The sequence below is a fragment of the Microcebus murinus genome, chromosome 14 (genome assembly GCF_040939455.1).
Source record: "Microcebus murinus isolate Inina chromosome 14, M.murinus_Inina_mat1.0, whole genome shotgun sequence".
Taxonomy (NCBI): Eukaryota; Metazoa; Chordata; class Mammalia; order Primates; family Cheirogaleidae; genus Microcebus; species Microcebus murinus.
In genome coordinates, this window is record NC_134117.1 from 37114296 (window position 1) to 37135838 (window position 21543).

The 21543-nt window shown below is 36.5% G+C and overlaps 1 protein-coding gene across 1 annotated transcript in view; it reads left to right on the forward strand.

Moving 5' to 3' along the window:
• The window catches only part of PRKG1 (protein kinase cGMP-dependent 1), a 1210052-nt gene that overhangs the window by 14203 nt on the left and 1174306 nt on the right, over positions 1 to 21543 (forward strand). The gene's annotated exons all lie outside the window — the stretch shown is intronic.

Consider the following 21543-nt stretch of genomic DNA (forward strand, 5'->3'; position numbering starts at 1 on the left):
TAGCCTGACGAACTTTTGAAGACTATGTGAATTTCTTAGAATAGCTGCTTCTTGAAGGCCCTGGGTTTGAAGGAAACATGCTAAGAATTGCCCATGAGGGCTGAAAATTAGGCAGGAACCCTGAGTGGACCAGCTAAGTCAGGCTCAGAGACCAACACTGTAGGTGCAGGCAGAGCCCGTGTGGCCAGGTGTTATTGACTGTTGTGTATATTCTGTAAGGCTGGGTGCCCCATTTCCAAGAAGCCTTTCTCTTCCCTCCTCTCATTATCTCTTCATTGTTTAATCCTCATAAATGATGAAGGCATAATCTTTCATATATAGTGGAGTTGTGGATCTAGAGATTTGGGGTGGGGGCTCTTTGTAGATATTCCAACAGTTCAGTAGACCTCAATTTCCAAGCCCGAAGGGTAGAGGTAAATGGAGTGCTTTCACTGAATTTTCCTGGAAAGTGCCCATCTCTCCAAGTTGACCTTAAGCTTCTACCTTTCTGTATCCCCGGTGCCTGTCTGCAATTCAGAGACAGGTTTTACTGTATTTGAGCTTTTTCATGTGGACAAGTACTATTTCAGATTTTATTTATTCCAAAGCAGTTGGATCTGTCAGTCAATCAGCTAATATGTGGGCAGACATATGAACTAAATAGAGATCCAAAGACAGGTTCTGTCCTTACTATCCTGATGCTGTCATGCAAAAATACATCCAAAGCCTCAGCCTCTTCAATTATTAAAAACCTCTCAAGCTTGTTGAGAGGATTAAATGAGCTCACACATGTAATAGATTTAGCTTAGTGCCTTGTAGAGTGTAGTCATTCAATAAATGTTAGCTCTCTCATTGTTAATATTTATTGATTCTGACTTCATTCACCAAATATATACAAACTTTTAACTCTGTGCCAGGAATGGGCCCATGCGTATTCTTCCCATATTTCTAGGTCCATACTTGGATCTAATTTTGCTCATTGAAATAGCTCTGACCCTATTTTCAGAGTTATTTCCTGAATCACAGATGGTACTCTGACATAGGCCATATTTAGGACTTATTTTCCATTCATTCTTTTTTATCTATGGTGTAGTCATAGTTTTCTTTCTACACATTTCACATCCTCTCCCCACCATGCCATTTTATTAGAAACGTTTCACTCTAAAAAGAAATATTAGAGACTTATCTGTAGGAATAGGTTTAGCTGTGTTAGGACCACCTCTACAGTTATCTACTCTGTGAGCTGAATAAACCGAGGCCTTCTCAAGTTCTAGTTTTTATATGAATCACCTGGGGAATCTTATTAAATGCAGATTCTGATTGAGTAGGTCTAGGGAAGGGCCTGAGATTCTGCATTTGTAATTGTCTCTCAGGTGATGCTGATACTGCTGGTCTTCTGAAGACCATTAAATAGCAAGGTATTAAACAATGATTTTCCCTGGTTCCTTCCTCTTTTCCTTTTTTTTTTTTTTCTTCTTGCTATCCAATTTAAGTTTTCTATACAAATAAAGTACAATCAGACACAGTAATGCAAATGAATGTATTAATGATACATTACATGGGCTACATTATAAGATGAACTCATTACCTAGCAAAGCCTGGAGGAAACATACTGGTATTCTTGTCCCTTCCAGGCAATAAGCACACACAGTTGTACAACAAAAAGTCTCAGAGTAGGGGCTGTGGAATCAGATAAGCTTCGGTTTCAAGCTTCTAATATCTTAGTCATGTTGCTTAATGTCTATGAACTTCAGCTTCCCTTCTGTAAACAGGAATAAGAAGGCCAGCCTGAAACTGTTGCTTTGCAAAAGACCTGTCATAAGCATACAGTAAATGACAGCCATTGCTTTTGTAGTCTTAATAGTAGTGCTCTGGAGACAAAGTCAAATTTGTTCCCAAATTGAAAATGTGATTCAGAAAGAACTTTAGTTGAGGTAAAGTGAGAAAATAAGAAATACTAATGGAGCATTGTTAAAAGCTTATTCTGTGCAAGGTGCTTTATTTGCATGAATTCATTTGCTCTTGGCAGTAATTCCCTAATTGTGTGATACCTCTAGGCAGGAATTATTCCATGTGCTCTGTACAGATGAGACTCAAACACGTGAAGTGACTTATCCAAAGGCTCACCGGCCCAGGACAGACTGGCTCTAGGGCTCTAACCTTGTACCACATGATAATCTACAGCACTTACATAGGCAAAAAATGGAGAACACGGGGCATTGTGAAGACCCTCAGATCATTCAGTTGCTCAGTGGTTCTCAAACTGGAGTACACATATAAATCTTTTGGGGTCTGTTACAGTGAAGATTTTTAGGCTCCCTACCCAAAGATTATGACTTAATAGGCTTGGGAAATTTGGGACCAGGAAATCTGCCAGACTTCCCTGAAAAACACCTCAGTAGGTATATCCTGTAAAGTGTGTGGCCATATGTTTCCTAAGGCTGCTGTAACAAATTGCTGCAAACTAGGTGGCTTGAAATAACAGAACTTTATTCTCTCACAGTTCTGGAGAATAGAAGTTCAAGTTCAAGGTGTCAGCAAGAACAGGCTCTCTCTGGAGACTTTAGGGGAAGATCTTTCCTTGCCTTTTCCTAGCTTCTGGTGATTGCTGGCAGTCTTTGGCATGCCATGGTTTGTACTCACACCACTGTAATCTCTGCCTTCATTTCCACATGGTGATCTTTCTTCTCTGCATGTCTGTGTCTACATTTTATTCTTCTTATAGGGATATAGTCATTGAATTTAGGGCCCACCCTAATCCAATATGACTTTATCATGATTACATCTGTTAAGACCCTACTTCCAAATAAGGTCACATTCCACAGGTTCCAGTTGGACATAAATTTTTGGGGGGGCCAGTATTCAGTGCAGTACACCATGCCACCTGTATTTATCTTCCTTTAAGCCCAAGATGTGAAGCTGTGATTTCTGAAGGCTGCAGAGCTGTGTGGAAAAAAGATTTTGCATGAGATGGAGGAAAGTGCCTACATGTATAGGTATCAATGATGCAAGGTTTTGTGGAGGTTTTTTTACCTGCCATTTCCGTTTGCTCTCACCCCTTCTCCCCTTTTCTTTATTTCAAAGGATGTGGTGTTGATTGATAGTCCTTAAGTTCAGATGAAAGTGTGTCTCTGATGGTTCCATGAAATGTCACAGATCTTTGGTGATTTGTGGTTCCCTTGTTTTCCTGGTATGAGTTTTATGAGGATTTATAGGGAAATAAATTTAGGCTTAAAATGAGAGACAACCAGTGATTTTCATTTCTGTAGATTGTAGTTTTCTTACCTGTAATTTTAGGGGGAAAAAGTTTTATGTTGCAATTTCAACACTTTAATTCTCTATAATATTGGTGACTTGTTTCTTTAGGGTCACAAGGAACAAGTGGAATAAACCACAAATAGACATATTAGGATAAAGACAGATTTTCTTTAGCATATATATCTAACTAATTTAGAAAAATTTTACATGCTTCTGTCAATTAAAATATTACATTTTAATATAACAGGGTTATATTTAGGTAGAAAGAATTTGGAAATTAACATTATTTTGTGTATTTAAAAGCAAAATTTAAATAGGTCTCCCACCTCAAACTAAAGTGCATAAACATACTTTTAACCTAAAGGGTTTTTATTAACGTAGCCTATAATAGAATTTAGTATTTCTGTCATACCATATCTATTATACCATAATACCATTGAAAATATGAGTTTTCTCTTAAGCATTTAAGAAAACTTAAGAGATAGCATGAACTAAATGGTCTTATTGGTGAATTAGCTTTTCATAAAACATATTATATAATTAAGGAGATCCAGTTATCATTTGAAAATATAATTTAAAAATATATGATAATACAGATACATTTAATTTTGGGGGGTACATTTAATTCCTGAACACTCATCATCCAAGATGCTTCAAAGGATCCAGATTTCTGGGAATGGTCTTGGACTTCTTGATGATATAAAATTTTTAATGATACATTTTTCAATATGGTCTCATTGAGGCTTTTTGGAAAGAAAAATCTGTCATGCTACAGTGCTACCCAGACAGAAGTATTGTTTTCCATTCTCAAGATTGTATCTCCCTTGGCTTTGTTTGCTTGCTATCCACCTGCCACCATACTTTCTGGAAAGTTTTATCTTTTTGTTGTTGTAAGAGATCTTAGGGATAATTCAAATGGTCATTTCATTTTATAGAAACTTTACTGGAAATGTCTAAGTGTCTTCAGTAGTGTGAGGATGAGTCAACAAAGGTGGTTCCATTGTGAAGGGTGATTGGCCTCTGTTTTCGTGGGAATTTTCCAGGGCTATCTTTTGTACTAAGTTGTGTTAAGGTAGGTTAAAAGGTAGATGTAGAATTCTATGGAACAAGTGCAGAAAAGTGAATTCTGCTACCCGACATAAGTCATAAGCTCTATATTAAGCATCTTGGCTAATTATTTGGGTGAAGATATCAATGGCATCTCAGTCACATTTGCAGAGGGCAAGATGCTGTGAGGATTGGTTATGTTGGAAAAAAGAATCAAGATCCCAAAGGTCTATGATAGCCAAGGGCACTGATTTATAACCCTATTACACCTAATACTTTCCTTTTCATGCCAAATATTTTCTAATGTTCCCAAACTATCATGAAATGAAATAAAAATAATATAACCCATCTGCACATATAATTATGTATATATGTGTACATAAAATCCTAACTATAATATAAGGAAAACATAAGGGAAAATAATGTACAGGTAAATAACGTGTGCTTTAGTAAGTGCCTGAACTATCCACATTGAAGATGACTGCAGGAAGAGGACTACATGGTAAACTGAACCTGTGAAGTGCTCATTCCTCTTCCTGACATCATTTTATATAACAACTGGAAACATGTGCTGCTGTGTTATATTGGTTGCTCCAATACCACTGGTGGTATTCTTGTCAAGTGACTCAGTTTTCCAAAAATGATGAACAACTCTCTGTAAAGTTTCTAACACTGAAATACCCATTTTCATTAATTTCCATGGTGGTTACATTCCCAGCAAACTTAATGTAATATAAAACCATGCAAAAATACTTTGTTTATGTATAAAATAGACTTTTGCTCAGGTTTAGATAATTATGTACAGATTTTTCTCCTGCCCGAATGGCCAGTGAGAGATTTGAAGTCATGTGGGTTGTAGAATAATGCTTCAGTATATGGGATTCTCCTGTGGAATGCAGGACATCACCATAACCCAAAATCACCCATGAATTTCCAAAATTACCACAAGGGGGCAGTGCCAGCCCCACTGAGAATCATTGGGCAAATGGTATTAGCTTTGGAACTATGGACATTTGGATCGGCTAATTCTTTGGTGGGGAGGGGCTGTGTGCACGTGTGTGTAGGGGGGTGCTGGTCTGTACATTGTAGGATGTTTTGCAGCATCTTGGACTCTACCCACTTGATACCAGCAGCACCCTCTTCACCACCAGTTAGGACAACCAAAATATCTCCAGACACTACCTATTGTCCCCTGTGGGGCAAATTCACCCATAATTGAGGCCACTAAACTTAGTAAAAAGATGTTCAATGGGGCATTAATAGAGAAAGTTTCCCTAGAAACATTGAAACAAACTTCATAATTAGAAGTGACCTCATAGAAAGATTTTAGAAAAGCTTTAGGGGATGCCTATAAGTAATTTGTGAACCAACCAGGAGATGTGGCTGCCAAAAATTATTGATTGATTATTGATAATTTTGCCAAAAATTATTTATTGATTGATTTGATTGATTGATTATTAGTATGTCGATGTGCATAAACACATCGACATATTATTTAAAGGTCTACATTTATTTTCTTTTATTTTGTTTAAATCTTGTTTTATTCGGTAAAGGATTTGGGACCACTGAATACAAAGAATCACTAAGGGAAGATGTGCTACTCTTGCCTTACTCTGTGCTCAGTCATGAATTTTTTAACTGGGGCAGTTGTTTGTGTATTTGAGCAAAGGCATTTAAGGGTTCTGCTTGGCTTCAGTAGATAGAATGAAGATATGATTGCAAGTGACAGAGTGGTGTTCCCAGCTCAGGTTAAGGAGAGCATTTCTAATGGAGCCTCTTGATGGTTCTGGACTGAACAACTTTGGGAGAAACAGTGAGTGGTGATATTTAAGGAGAGATTTGCTGCCAACTGGCCTTGACTAAGTAGAATCTTAACATTTTAAAGTTGGAAATCATTCTAAGAATGATATGTGAATATTTATCAATTTGGTACTTCTATCCCTTCTACAAGTGTCATATTAAATAGTAATTAACTCTGTAATTGAACACTTCTACCACAAGACAATTTACTACCTTCCTTCTAAGACCATCTCTTCCAACCATCCATGTATGTATAATCAGTGAGTGGATGAGAAGGTACCACCAATATTCAGCACACATTTTAAAACATATGTAAAAGACCATTCATTTGACAACTAGCTATTTATTGAGTGCCCACTTCATGCCAGTTATCATTCTAGATACTGAGGGTACAGTGGTCCAGTCATTGGAGCCTCTGGTCTAGTCATAAATATAAACAATTAATGAGGGAGCAAATAAAAAACCATAATTTAAAATTGTGACAAATTCTAGGAAGGCAATAAATAAAGGTGTAAGGACAGAAAATAAAGAGGAAGGAGGAAGAGTCTATTTTAGATGGGATGGTTGATAAGCTCTCTTCTGAGGTGGCATTTAAACTGAGACCTAAAGGATGAGAAATAAATTGTTCTAACAATGGGAAGAGCATTTTAGACAGAAGAAATAACATGTGCAAAGGACTTGAATGGGGAAAGAGATGGACATGTTTGAGGCTCAGAAACCAAGTCATGAAGCTGGAATACTAGGGTGGATGACAGGGAGAGTGACATGCAGTGAGTTTCCAAAAATGTAGAGGTACAGCTCATAGGGAGACCTTAAAGCTTAGAGGTTTAAGAACATAGACCAAGGAGTCAGAGAGTTTGGGTTCAAGTTATATTACTTTTTAAACTTGTTTTTTTCATCTGCAAAATGGGTTACTAAAAGTATATGCCTCATAGAATAATTGTGAGAATTACATGAGTTAATACATGGAAAGTGCTTAGAACAGTACTTGTGATTATGGATGTTAGATGTTACTGCTGCTGCTGCTACTCCTCTTACCATCACTGGCCTTGTAGATTGTGCTAGGGAATTTGGATTTTTTTCTAAGAAGAAGGCCATTTCAGTTTAAACTCTTTTGTGAAACAAGGGCCAATATTGTAAACCTAATAAGAAAGCCCGTGTAATTACTTACCTTAAAGTTTTGAACCTAACATGTACAACAAAACAGGTTAAGCTATAAAGGACACACTTTCTTTTTTTGGAATTGTATATTTAGATTATTTGAGTCATTTAGCAATAACATAGGCAGGCTACTCAACAACACTATTTGTTTTAAATCATCTTAGTCAATGGCTCTAACATGTTTTCATGAAAAAAAAACACAAATGGCAATAATATGCAGGAAGGGATATTTGGATACTACTAAAATCCAAGTTTTGGAACACAAGTGTCTGGGTCCTTTAGAAATAAAAAAGAAATGGTAGACATTTTTTAGAGCATTGGAAGAATGAAAAACATTAATTTCTTTTGATTGTGAACATAGGTAATATACATTCATTGGATTTCTCTAGTGCTATATTATATGTATAGGTGTGTTGTGCCTTCTCTCCCTGTTGCATTTCTTTCTGCTTTTAAATTCTCCATGTTTCTTCCTGATAAAAGTACACCAGGGCTTTAATCTTACTGATTCCTGTTGACAGGACAAAGCGTTGTTGCCTTATAGGAGCCACTGCTGGGTGCAGACTTTCTCTTCTTTAGTTTTTGAGATACCCCATATCAGTTACTCATCATATCAGCCAATGTAAGATGGCATTATCTTTATTATTATGAACCAGAGTTGTCTGAGATAGCTTGTCAGTGAGGATAATCGTTTCTTAAAAGAGTAATGATAGCAATCAAATCCCTGCTGTAAGTAATAGAGCTTTTGTAGGGAAAAATTGTCTTGAAAACATTTTCTTTCCCCAGACTTCAATTCTCAGTGGGGCTTTCTATCAGTGATGAAGCCACATGTGCAGGTAACACAGGTCTTACTGCATATGTTACTGAAGGCAGTAAAGTTAACTAAGGGACCCTGATTTGATCATTATGCAGCATGTGTGTATTGAAATGACAAATTATACCCCATAAATATGTACAATGACAAGGTAGCCATTAAAAAAATATTTAAAAAGAGAGGAAGAACTGAGAAAGCTGATCTGTGACCTCACAGTTGTTTGATCCTGCGATTCTGACTTAGATGTAGTTCTGGGCTAAAAATAAACAAAGATGGGGTTGAAATATTTGGTTTCTGTGCTTCCTGTTTTTCAAGCCATAGGGTAAAGCTGATGTTTTAGTTTCTTAGAGCAGAAGAGTCTTTGATTACTATTAATATATGACAGGAATGCTCAATAATTTCCCACCATGTATGTCTAATACATTGCAAAACTATTACTAAGTAATCCAGCAAAAAGTATACCCATATTGCTATGAAACAATCTTCTGTCTCAATAAAATTATTTCTTTTTAAATGAGAAAACACTTTCATTGCAACCCTTGTTGAAAAAGTTTCTAACTCCAATAATATCTTTACTGAATTGTGAAAGCATGTCCAGATTGCAGTTAAATTGTTCTCCCAGCTTCTTGACAGTTGTAATTTACATTTACTAGACATTATTGCTCATTTTACCACCATCAAATATTTATTTAAAACTTACTATGTTCAAGATATTTTCTGTTTTCTGAGACTGTTGTATATCAGAAATCTTACTTTCTTGTTTTTCATAAATTATTTGTTCCAATTGCATTTTTGGAAAAGAAGATCCTCATTACCTCTGAAGTCAAGCAGGCATTCCTGGACCCTAATCTTAGTTCTATTTTGCATCATTGTAGCTCAGTACATATTTTAATGAGTGTCTACAATGGTCTAGGTGCTGTGTTACTGGAGAAATAAATGCAGTTAGCCATAGGCAGTGTGGAGGAGCTCATAGAAATGGGAGAAAGAGTCCTCACATAGAAAAATGGAACAGAATAGAGAACCCAGAAATAAAGCCACATGGCTACCACCAACTGATTTTCAACAAAGCAGACAAAAACATACACTGGGTAAAGAATGCCGTATTCAATAAATTGGGCTGGGAAAACTGGATAGCCACATGCAGAAGAATGAAACTGGATCCCTATCTCTCTCACCATATACAAAAATTAACTCAAGATGGATTAAAGACTTAAATGTAAGGCCTAAAACAACAAAAATTCTAGAAGAAAATGTAGGAAAAACTCTTCTGGACATTGGCCTAGACAAAGAATTTATGACTAAGACCCCAAAAGCAAACACAGCAACAACAAAAATAAATAAATGGGACTTAAACTAAAAAGTTTCTGCACAACAAAGAAAATGATCAACACAGTAAATAGACAGTCTAAAGGATGAGAGAAAATATTCGCCAACAGTACATCCAAAAAAGAACTCAAGCAAATCAGGAGAAAAAAAACAAATAACCCCATCAAAAAGTGGGCAAAAGACATGAACAGATTTTTCCAAAGAAGATGTACAAATGGCCAACAAACATATGAAAACATTCTCAACATCAGTAATTATTAGGGAAACGCAAATCAAAACCTCTGAAGAGTCTTTTCATGGGCTGTGTAAAGTGCTATGATTGAAGCATGCTTGGGGAGGAGAGTGAGGAGACTAAGAAATCAGAGAGCATTTGCCCTAGCAATTAGGGAAAGTCAGGAAAGCTTCTTATAGGAGATGGTTCTCTGAGTGATATATACTTGTGCCTAAGTGTTTGCAGGACATCAAGCTTCCAGAAGGCAATCTGTTTTAATTCAACAATCATTTAATAGACATATTTTACTAAATGCATTGGATTTGGCAAGGGAACAGGGGTATAGTATTAGAGATAAATGAGCTTGGGTCCCTCCTTTTTCATTTTTCAGTCAAGTATTAAAACGTTATCAAATTATACTATATTAAATGCTCTGCCAGCTCTATGTTTTACCTGCAAGCTTTAAAACTTAAGTTCTCTGGTTCTCTTCTCTGCCAGTGGCCCTGTCTTACTTTTTGTGAATGTCACTGTAATTAAATATCTCTGTTATGATTGAATAAAATTATTTTTATGACAGAAATACAATGCATATTTCAGGCTGGAATAGTTAAGTAAAGCATCATTTTAGGCTTGTGTAATAAATAGGAAATGCTATGTTATTTCTCTACTTTTTCTGAATATCATTTATTTCCTAAAGCAGTGGAAAGGCCAGTAGGTAATATTTTTGGCAGTATTTGCATATTAGCTTCATATAGGCATTGTAGTTTATAAAGCAATTTTCTATTATTTCATTTCATTAATTCTAACCCACAGGTCACTGAAGAAGGTATTATTATGCTCATTTTAAGGCTAGGAAAACTGAGACTCAGATTGATCAAATAGCTTGCTCAAAATCCTATAGTACCCCCATAATATGCCGAAATAAAAAAAAAAAGAAAGAAATTAATTGGTCAACTAATATATAGAGAAAAAATTAGCCAGGCATGGTGGCACATGCCTATAGTCTCAGCTACTCAGAAGGCTGAGGCAGTAGGGTTGCTCACTCTAGCCTGGGCAACAAAGTGAGACTGCCTCAAAAAAAAAAAAAAAAAAAAAAAAAAAGACATCTGCACCCGAATGTTTATGGCAGCACAATTCATTATTGCAAGTTCATGGAAACAACCCAGGTGTCCGTCAATTCATGAGTGGATAATTAAAATCTGGCATATGCTCACAATGGAATACTACTCAATTCTAAGAAATGACAGTGAGCTAGCACCGTTTATGCTATCCTGGATTAAGCTTAAACCCGTTATCCAAAGTGAGGCGACACGAGATCAAGAAAATGGGCTCCACATCTACTCGCCATCAAATTGGTACTGACTGATTAAAACTATGGTGCTCAAATAAATGGTGGTAGTGTTCACCAGGGTTTGGGGGAGGGGGAGATACACATCTTAGAGTTGTAAAGAGCATGTAAGGTAAGAGGGAATACCTCTAACACAGATATATAATGTAACCCAAAGGTCAAAAAGAGGAAAAAAAAAAAAACTTTTATTGGGTGGCGGGCAGATGGGAGGCGGGAGGAGGGGAAGGATATATACTTATAAAATAGGTGCGATGTGCACCACCTGGGGGTAGGACACGCTTGATATTTTGGTAAGGCTGGGGGTGGGGGGAGGAATGGCAAGGGCAATGTATGTAACCCTAACAATATTTGTACCCCCATAATATGATAAAAGAAAAAAAATCCTGTAGTAAACTCTCTTCATTTAATTCTCCAAGCTCCCAGCCAATCCCTGGCTCAATTATTGTTTTGTTGTTGTTGTTGTTTAGGATACTGCTTAAGTGTAACTCCTCCAAAAATAACCTTCCTTAATCTTTTGACACTGGGCTGGGAATCCTTCCTATGTGCTCCTAAAGCACCTTCCATTAATCCATTATCCAAAGTAGCACTTGAGATTCAACACTGTATTTTTATAATATCTGATTTTATAATTTTTTTTACAATTTTACTGTTTATAAGCAAGCCTGTCTCCTAGACTCTACCTGCAAACATCGTGAGAAGTAGCATGTCTTCATTCTCAGTGAATCCCCTACTAGTGTACCTGACACACAGATGATTTTCAATAACCATTTATTGAATGAGAAAATTACATGATTAAAACCTTGTTATAATTAAGATGAGATAATGTATGAGAAAATGCTTTATAAATGACCTGTAGTATCAGATATTCTTAGTCAAATCATTGGGAACAAAATGTTAAGCTAAGATATAATTACAAACTTTCTAAGAGTTTACCTTTTAGTTCAATGGACACATTGTTGGTATGACCCAATTATAAAACAAGCCTGTTGCATTGACATTGAATTCTTCCTGGGGCTCTATTAATCTGTGATCTTCTGTAGTCCTTTTATTGAAAGAGGTATCATTTTAAATAAAAATTATTATATCATCAGATAAAAGAGTTGGAAAAGCCTCATTTGCTTATTTTAGTATTAACTTTATTGTTTTTTTTTTTTTTTTTTGAGACAGGGTCTTGCTCTATCACCTAGGCTGGAGTGCAGTGGTATGATAATAGCTCACTTAAGCCTCAAACTCCTGGACTCAAGTGATCCTCCCCACTTAGATTCCCAAGTAGCTAGAATTACAGGCATGTGCCACTATGCCTGGCTAATTTTTTAATTTAACTTTTTTAAGAGATTGGGTCTTGCTATATTGCCCAGGCTCATCTTGAATTCCTAGCCTCAAGCAATCCTTCTACCTTGGCCTCCAAAAGTGCTAGAATTACAGACATGAGCCACCATGGCTGGCTCTAATTTTATTCTTAACATGTAACTGTAGTACTTATTATCAACCAGGCTTTGCTTGGAGTATTTTATGCATAATAAATAATTTAATCTCCATAACAATCCTAGGAGGCATTATTACCTACATTTTCCAAATGTCTTTATTTCCCCTTCATTCTTGAAGAGTATTTTTGCTGGATGTAGAATTCTAAGTTGGCATTTTGTTCTTTCAGCACTTTTAATGAAAGGTGTCATTTCATTGTCTTCTGACATGCATTAATTTTGACACAAATTCTGTGATAATTTTTGTATGTGTTCTTCTGTTTGCAGTATGTCTTCTTTTTCTCTGTCTTCTCTTAAGCCGTTTGGATATAATGACCTTGGAGAGGTTAAGTGAGTTAGTAGAGTCAGGATTCAAATTCAGGTTATACTTTCTATGGGCCTGCTCTTAACCTGTTGAATGTGCTACCTCTTTTGTGCTAAATAAAATCAGTTTTTTGATAAAAAGATGCCAAAGCAGAAAGAGGCAAATTGGGGTCTGTCTCCTTATTCCCAGGTCAGTGTGCTTATTCCTATTAAGCACCAAGGATGGAATCATATGTGATTTTTTCTGTAAACTTTTTTGAGTATGTTTTTCAAAAGTTCAGGGCAATTATTTCCAACCTGGTGTTCCCTTGATCTTTAGATAGTAGGGTTCTATAAGGAAGTTTCAATATTTAAAAATTATATATCATACATTGACTCATGATATAGAGGTTTATTAAAACATCTGACTGGTATTAAACCAACTCAGATTCTACTTTAGTTTTCTCTTGCACATGAGAAACTCTGGTAATTATTTATTTAATTATTGGAATAGGGAAACAAGAGAATTATTACTTAGGAAATTCATTTTATAGGACAAAACACTTAAATAAAGGGATTTATAAGTAAATATTACAAAATGGATCCTTGTTGGTGAAAAAGTAGGGAATTAGTTATCTGGAGACTTACTTTTCTTATCATTATAAACTCTAAAATTAAAGGTTAAATTTGAACTAACTGATAAACACACATGTGCACAGAGAGAAGTAAAACTCAGTGGAAATCAAGCAGGGAGAAGTAGGGAGTAGAGGATTGGCAAAAAACCTACCTAACCAGCACAAGGAACACTATCTGGGTGATTGGCACACTTATAACCCTCCCTCAAGATAACAAAATCAAAACATGTAACCAAAAATATGTGTGCCCCTGTAATATTTTGAAATAAAAATAAAATTAAAAAAATAATAAAACCTTTGAAAAAAAAGGGTGTGTAATTCTCAAGTTTTCCATTACTACCTGCACCAGTAGGAAGCTAGAATTAAGTGCAAACCAACAGTTCTTACTCAATGTTTCTTTCATCTCCTAAGGCTAAGGTTATCAAACAAATGTTCTTTTTATTTAAATTTCAACTCATCTACAGCTTCCTTCTCCAAACAGCCCCTTTTTCTAGTGGAAGAAGAACAAATACTATGGAAGAACTAGAAAAGGGTAAATTAATATATCACAATATGAGCTTGTACTCATGATTTTATGTAATAAGAATGGACTAACACTAATCAAAACAATGTGGTACTGGCATAGAGACAGACAGAATAGATTAGGGAGCCCAGAAATAAACTCTCACATATATGGTCAAATCATTTTTTAAAATTTATTTATATTTTATTTTGTTTTATTTTTTAGAGACAGGGCTTCACTTTGTCACCCTGGCTGGAGTACAGTGGTAGGATCATAGCCTTGAACTCCTGGGTTCAAGGGATTCCCTTGCCTCAGCCTTCTGAGTAGCTGGGATTACAGGTGTGCACCACCACACCTGGCCCCAAATGATTTTTGACAAGGGTGCCAAGGCCATCCAATGGGGAAAGGACAGTCTTTTCAACAAATGGTGCTAAGAAAACTGTATATCCACATGCAAAATAGGAAGTTGGACCCTTACCTAACATGATATGCAAAAACTAACTCAAAGTGAATCAAAGACCTAAATGTAAAACTTAAAACCATAAAACTCTTAGAATAAAACATATGGCAAAAGTTTAATAACACTGGATTGGGCAGTGATTTCTTAGATATGACACAGAATATGAACAGCAAAAGAAAAAATAGACAAATTGGACTTCATGAAAATTAACAATTTTTTCATCAAAAGACAATATCAACAGAGTAAAAAGGTAACCCACAGGATGTGAGAAAATACTTGCAAATCATATATCTGCTAAGGGATTAACATCCAGAATATATGGAGAACTAGAACTCAATAACAAAAATAAACAACCCCATTACAAATGGACAAAGGACTTAAATAGAAATTTCTCTATAAAAGATATATAAGTATCCAGTAAGCATATGAAAAGATGTTCATCATCACTAACCATTAGAGAAATAAAAATCAAAACTATAGTGAGATACCACCTCTTACCCATTAGTGTGTTTACTATTTAAAAAACAGAAAATAACAAGTGTTGGCAAGAATGTGGAGAAATTGGAAGTCTTATGTGCTGTTAGTGGGAATATAAAATGGTATAGCAACTGAGGAAAACAGTATGGTGGTTTTGAAAAGATTATAAATATGGCTGGCCACAGTGGCTCATGCCCGTAATCTCATCATTTTGAGAGGCTGAGGCAGGAGGATCACTTGAGGCCAGGAGTTGGAGACCAGCCTGAGCAACATAGTGAGACCCCAGCTCTACAAAAAATAAAAAAAAGTTAGCCAGGTGTGGTGGTGCATACTTATAGTCCTAGCTACTCTGGAGGCTGAGGCAGGAGAACCACTAGAGCCTAGGAGTTTATAGTGAACTATTATTACACCACTGCACTCATCCTGGGTGACAGAGCCGAGAGCCTGTCACTTAAAAAAATTAAAAATAGAATTACCATATGATCTAGCAATTTCACTTCTGCGTGTATACCCCCGTAAAATTGAAAACAGGGTCTTTAAGAGATATTTTCTATGAACATTTCTACAAACATATATACATTTAACAATTTTTTTAGCATCTGCTATGTGCCAGGCACTGTTATAGATATTTAGGATACGTCAGTGAATGAAATAGCTTATATTCTGGGGGGGGGGTACGTTGGGGATGGTGGTTTACAATGTCAATATTTTAAATAATGTATTAAAAATATAAAAATGTACTGAAACTTTATTAATGTCCCTCAGCACTTCAGAGCTCATCTTGTGTTCTCAAAATAGTTCAAAGGTGTTTCTCTTGGCAATATTAGCAGTTTGATCAAAGATTCTGTAAATTAGAAGGCACCAGGAAGGATCATGCCTCAGAAATTAAGCTCAATCTCAGTCCACTTCAGTCAGCAGGATTTTCAGCAACTTCCCCTACAAAGGCCTTTTCTTCTCTCATCATTGCACTCGGTGGCTCTGGAAGTATAGAAAGGGATGGAATAGGGAAAGTTCCATAATGGGTCAAAATTGATTTATCCATTGAATTTAGCTTAGCAAACTTTCTTTAGTATTAAGTTTTATTACCATCCATCCATACCAGCTCTGTTATAAGAATACAAGATGGCTGAGCCTTCATGGAATTAAATATCACCAGGAGCTAATGCATAGTTTTCAAATGTAAAACTTAAATGAATAAGGAGAGTAATTTATTTGCAGGCATGGTTTAAAAATTGGATTTATCCTTTCACTGCTGCTTATTGGATAGTATACCCTGAACCAGCCACAGTATACTGTCCAATAGGACCTGTTCTCAGCTGGGGTTCCTTGAAGAATCATACAGTACAGAAGGTGATAAAGCAGATGTTTAAGGGTTCAGGTATAAAGCATAGCTAATTGCAAGATGTGGTTCACTCTTCCAACTGTAGTTTGGTTGGTCAGCTAGAATTATAAGTAAAATGTACAGAAGATAGAGAAAATGAAAAAATACCCCAGGGTCTGGGACATAAACTGAAGCAGTCCCTTTCAAAGAGGAATTTTTTTGGAGGTTCCATGTTGTTTTTCTCATAGATTTTCATACATTTTATATTCTAATTCATAATACATTGATGTTATTTTAGTATAAAACATTTTATTCCTCTCCCCTCCATGTATAGGAAATACACCACCATGTTTGTCCTGTGGCCTTGTGTACCCCAGGCTCCAGACCACTTTTTAGAGGCCAGCATAACCTCTATTCAAGAAGTGGCATCAAGAAGTCATTTCTATACTTCCACATCTATAGTTCCATCAGTCTCTATTAATCTGTGCTTCTTCCTCCAAGGCAGTCATCTCCCAGCTTGCCCTTAATATTGAAAACCTCCTGTGTCAGAACTACTCAACTTCCTACCTTAGGGTATGTTCATCAGTTAGTTTTTATTCTCAAGCCTAAGCAACCCTAACTTCTGAAAGGAAACTTTCTTCTTCCTTGTCTAATGTCTAACAGAAGAAATTATTATACCCAGCTTCAACTGGTAGCAAATAAACCTTAAGTGAATTCTAAGACTGCTACATCAATTTCCAAACCTTTACAAATGTCATTTAGTTTATTTTTTAAAATGTTTTAAGCCTAAAAGGGCCAAATAGATAAGAAAATTGGACATTCACCCATATGTTAAGGTTTGAGGATGTTGTAGTGATCTATGGCTGCATTAAAACAAATGAAGAAACAAAAACAAAAACAATTTAATGACTTAAGACAACTGCAACATTTATTTTGCTTATAAATCTGTAGTGTATCTCATTTTTGCTAATTTGTTGCCAGCTGCACCTTGGAATCATCTGAGGGTTTACTTACTCACATGTCTGGCAGTTGATCCTGGCTGTTGACTGATTCCTCAGCTGTGGCTGTTGCTGGAACCTCTAGCTGTGGCCTTTCCATGTGGCTGCTTCACTTGCTCACAGCATGATGGCTGGGTACCAAAGGGACATCCCAGTAGGACCAGGCAGGAGCCTTAGATCCCACCTCTCAATGGAAGAGTGTCAGTGTCACTTTGTCATAAGAGCATGAGAGATGGAATATGTTGGGGAGACATTTGTGGTTTAATAAAGTGCTTCTTGTGTCCCCAAACTGTGCGTATTGAAATTCTTACTTATGTCAGTGTGTTTATGTGTAAGTTAAAACAGTGAAGATCCCTATAAAAATGTATATTTTTCATGGAGATGTTAGTCTATTGAATCAAGACTAGACTATCAAATATAGTTCATAGTTTAATCAGATTATTTTGCAAGGTCCTGAAAGGAGAGGCAAATTTTGATATAGAAGGAAGAAAAGAAAGGTCCAAAGCAAAGCAATCTTATGGGAACAGTGTCACTGCAGGGTTACAACTTCTGTGGGGAACCAAACAGGGCAGAAGAATCCCAGAGAGTTAGATCCTGATGACAAACTATCCTTCCTTCACAATTTTGCCAAAGCCCAGCCTCTAAATTTCCATAACATTTCTCAGCAAATCTAACTTTTGCTAGAACTTGCTACCAAATCTGGAAACTTCCCTTTTTGATTTTCAATGTGTTTCTTTGTCATAATTCTATCTTCAGTTGATATTAATAATTGTGACCCATTGTCTAAAAAGGACAAATTCTTGCCAGCTCAGTCAAGTTGGAAGTCTTTCATCTTCACCAGATTTGGCAGACTGTGTGGAGTAGATAAATCATAAAATGGGTTTTTTTCCCCCTTATCTAATTGCCTACAGATCTTCTATCAACTAAAAAAAAAAAGAGCCTGGTTCATGTAGTATGAATCTTATTCCACAAACTCAGATGTTCAAGAAACACATTTCTTCATTGTTATTAAATCAGTTCACATCTGACCTTGAGCCATTGTTGAGATATTAAATCCTAACCATTAATTAAATCCTAACCCTAATTATTGAAGTTCTCTTTTCCTTGGGGTTGTGAAAAGATTCTAGGGTCTTGTCCCATCACCAAAACACTGGAGAGGTCCTTCCAGCCATCAGTAACCAGACTGCATTGGTCATTGCTGAGATATCCATTGCTTTATTTTGCATGGTGACCTCACATCTGGTGGCCCTGTTGTTTCTGAGCCACTCCTAGGGCTTAGGAGTCTTAGTTGAGGATGGTGCCCCCTGTCTCTGTGTTTACCTTCCCTAGGAACACCTCATTTCTTCATGTCTCCTCTTCAGGGCACTGCTGCTCCGCCTTATTCAGATCCCTGTCACTTTTGGGACATGCTGATTTCTCTTCCCTCCCAGGTCTGGGAACCATGTCTTCTTTTCTTGTACTGCCTCTCCAAGGTCCTCACCGCTCTCTCTAACTTCCTCCTGGACACCTGGAGTGATGAGCTTTTACCAAAGATGGGAAGGGCGTGTCTGACAGAAAACTCTGTATTCTCAGCACTTTAACATAAACCTCCTCTTAGCCCAGGTGAGCTGCTTGACATGTGAGAAAAGTGAACACAATATAGTAAGAACAAACACATCTTGATATTTGAATTATTTTGTTTGTTTTAGAAGTAAATTCATTAGGAAAAAAAAAAGATTCTTGTCCATTCTTACTCTAAATAACAAATACAGGAGTGTATATATATCAATTGGCTCAATGGAGAACATAGGATTCAACATACATGCTAAAATAAATTCAGATAAGTTAAGACTTAAACATGAGTATACATAGTATGCAGTCAGATAACTAGCAAGGCAGCCTAAGTAGAAAGGGCATTTCAAAGAAGAGAAGTGATCTGGATTCTAATCCTGGTGTTCTTATTAAGCTGTGTGGAACTCAGAGAGTGAAGGGAGAGTATGAATTCTCTGAGCTTCACCTTCGATTTTGTCAAGCTAGGGAGTAAGACCAGATAATCTGCAATGCCCTAATAGTTCAACCACTATAATTTTAAGAGTTCTTCTACCAGTATGAAACATGGTATAATAAATAAAGAGCACTCGTCCAAATTTGCCAGGTGAAAAATTTAACCTGAACACAATGTCTTTTATATGTGTTACACACCCTTATGTAAGGGCATAGGGAAAGCTGTGACCCTCTCCACAGTGACCCATCCAGTGGGATTTATCTATAAGGCATTGAGAAGTTTGGTATAATAACTCTGTCAAATGTCAGGCTTATGAAAACAGAGATGAAATCCAGAGAACTAGAAGAAATCGTGACCTGTGCACCAATATCATCCTGCATTGACTTTTTTTTTATTCTTATAACTGGGTAAATTCATAGAAATGGCTTTTAGTAAATCAAATCATGATGATTTAAGTTAATCACTTATATCACACAGAAAGGAGATTAGAAATAAAAATAAGTAATACATAACCTGGGCATTTTCTCTAGGTTCTGAAAATTCATTGCTTTTCCTAGTTTGACTCCTCTTGAATTTTAGCCAAAGTTTTCCTCTGCTTCTTACCAAACTATCTTTAGAGTTTAGATAACCCTGGTTGTGCTCTGAGGAAAACAAACAAAAAGAAAGCCACATAGCACATAATTTTCACTTTAAAATTTAGCCAAGAACATTCAGAACTGGCAGAGATTCTGATATTCCAAAGATTTCCAGGCAAACATTACATGCTTTAAGCATTATATTTTGAATAGTGAAACATAGATGCCATTTTAATTGACACTGTCATTTTCAACATATTAGAATAATAGATGATATTCAAAATTTAACATCTTCATTGCTCAAACACAAGTTCCACATCAGAACTCCAGATGTCCAAGCAGCTGTAACTGCCAAAGTGTGCTGGGCAAGACTTGCTGTTGATTTGCATTTACACAGAAAGGAAATGTTTCTAAATCTAAATCAGTATCTTTCTCAGTATTGGTCAGAATTAAGCACCTTCAATAATTTGTACTTTTTTCAATGAATCTTTAACTATATAGTAATCAAATGTTCTTTTACTGAAGCCCAAACTATAGTCAATGATGTATGATTAATTATGTGGGAGGTCAATGCAAATAGAACACACTTCTTGTTCATTTCCCTGGTTTATATCACAGGCAGGATCTGTACCTTCCCCATAATATGTAATGGCACCACTCATGCTTATGAACTTTATACTAACTTCTACATACTTGACCTAGATATTGTTACTTAATTGAAATTTTATAATAATCTTATGGCATAAATACTTTTTAGATGAAGAAGTAGAGACTGAATAATATCTTCTTGGATTGGCTTCAAGTTTCGTCTCCTTATCTGTAGAAGAACAACTAGATCTCAATGCAGCCACTTTTACTTTGTCATTGGGCTAAAACTCTCCAGACACAGCTTTAGCTGTCTTGGGCATCCTAAGTCCTTCCAACTACAGAAGATGTGGGCAGATTTCTTTCATCCCCATAAAGTAGGCCTTATCACTTGGCTTGAGTGAGGGTGTTATAGGTTGAATTGTGTTCCCCAAAATTCACAGTTGAAGTCCCAACCCCCAGTAGCTTGGGATGTGAACTTATTTGGAAATAGAGTCATTGCAGTTTTAATTAGTTCAGTTAAGATGAGGTCATCCTAGAGTAGGATGAGTCCCTAATATAATATGAGTGATGTTCTTATAAAAAGGGGAGGAGGAATGATAGCATATAGAAAAAATGCCATTTAAACATGAAGACAGAGATTGGAATGATGTGTCTACAAGCCAAGGAACACCAAAGATGGACTGCAAACCACCAGAAACTAGGGGAGATGCATGGAACAGATTCTATCTCACAGTTTTGAGAAGGAACCAACAGCAGCCCCAGGAAACTATTAGTAATACAGAGGAGGATGAATATCCTGTGTCCCTCTCTCATGTCCTCAAGGGTAGGAATGAAATAGAGAATGTCAAAGAAATTCTCTTTCAATCTTTCCAAACTCAATCTGACACGTCATCTGGAGATGAGTGATCAGTTAAAACTAAGAGAACAGATTTTAAACCACTTCCTTCACGAGTCCTGCCTGGATGTTCTAGCACCTCACTTTAGAATGCAAGGGTTTAAGAAACCGAGAGCCAATCGGTCATACTCATTTCTCTACTCCTGAGAGTAAGTGCACCACGTGACAGCTCTTGATCCATGATGGCTTGGGTTCAGGCTATGTGCTGAGGTGTGCCTTAAATTTGATCTCTTTTTGTATTTCCAAGTCAAGCCAGCTATCTGTGGATAACTTCAGGGTACTAACTTAAAGCTACAGCTCATTTTAGTAGTAACATCTCTGCAATATCTGTCAGTGATGGTAGGGAATTAAGTAGGGTGGAGAAGGCAGAGAACTAACATTTATTAAGTAGCTACATTTGA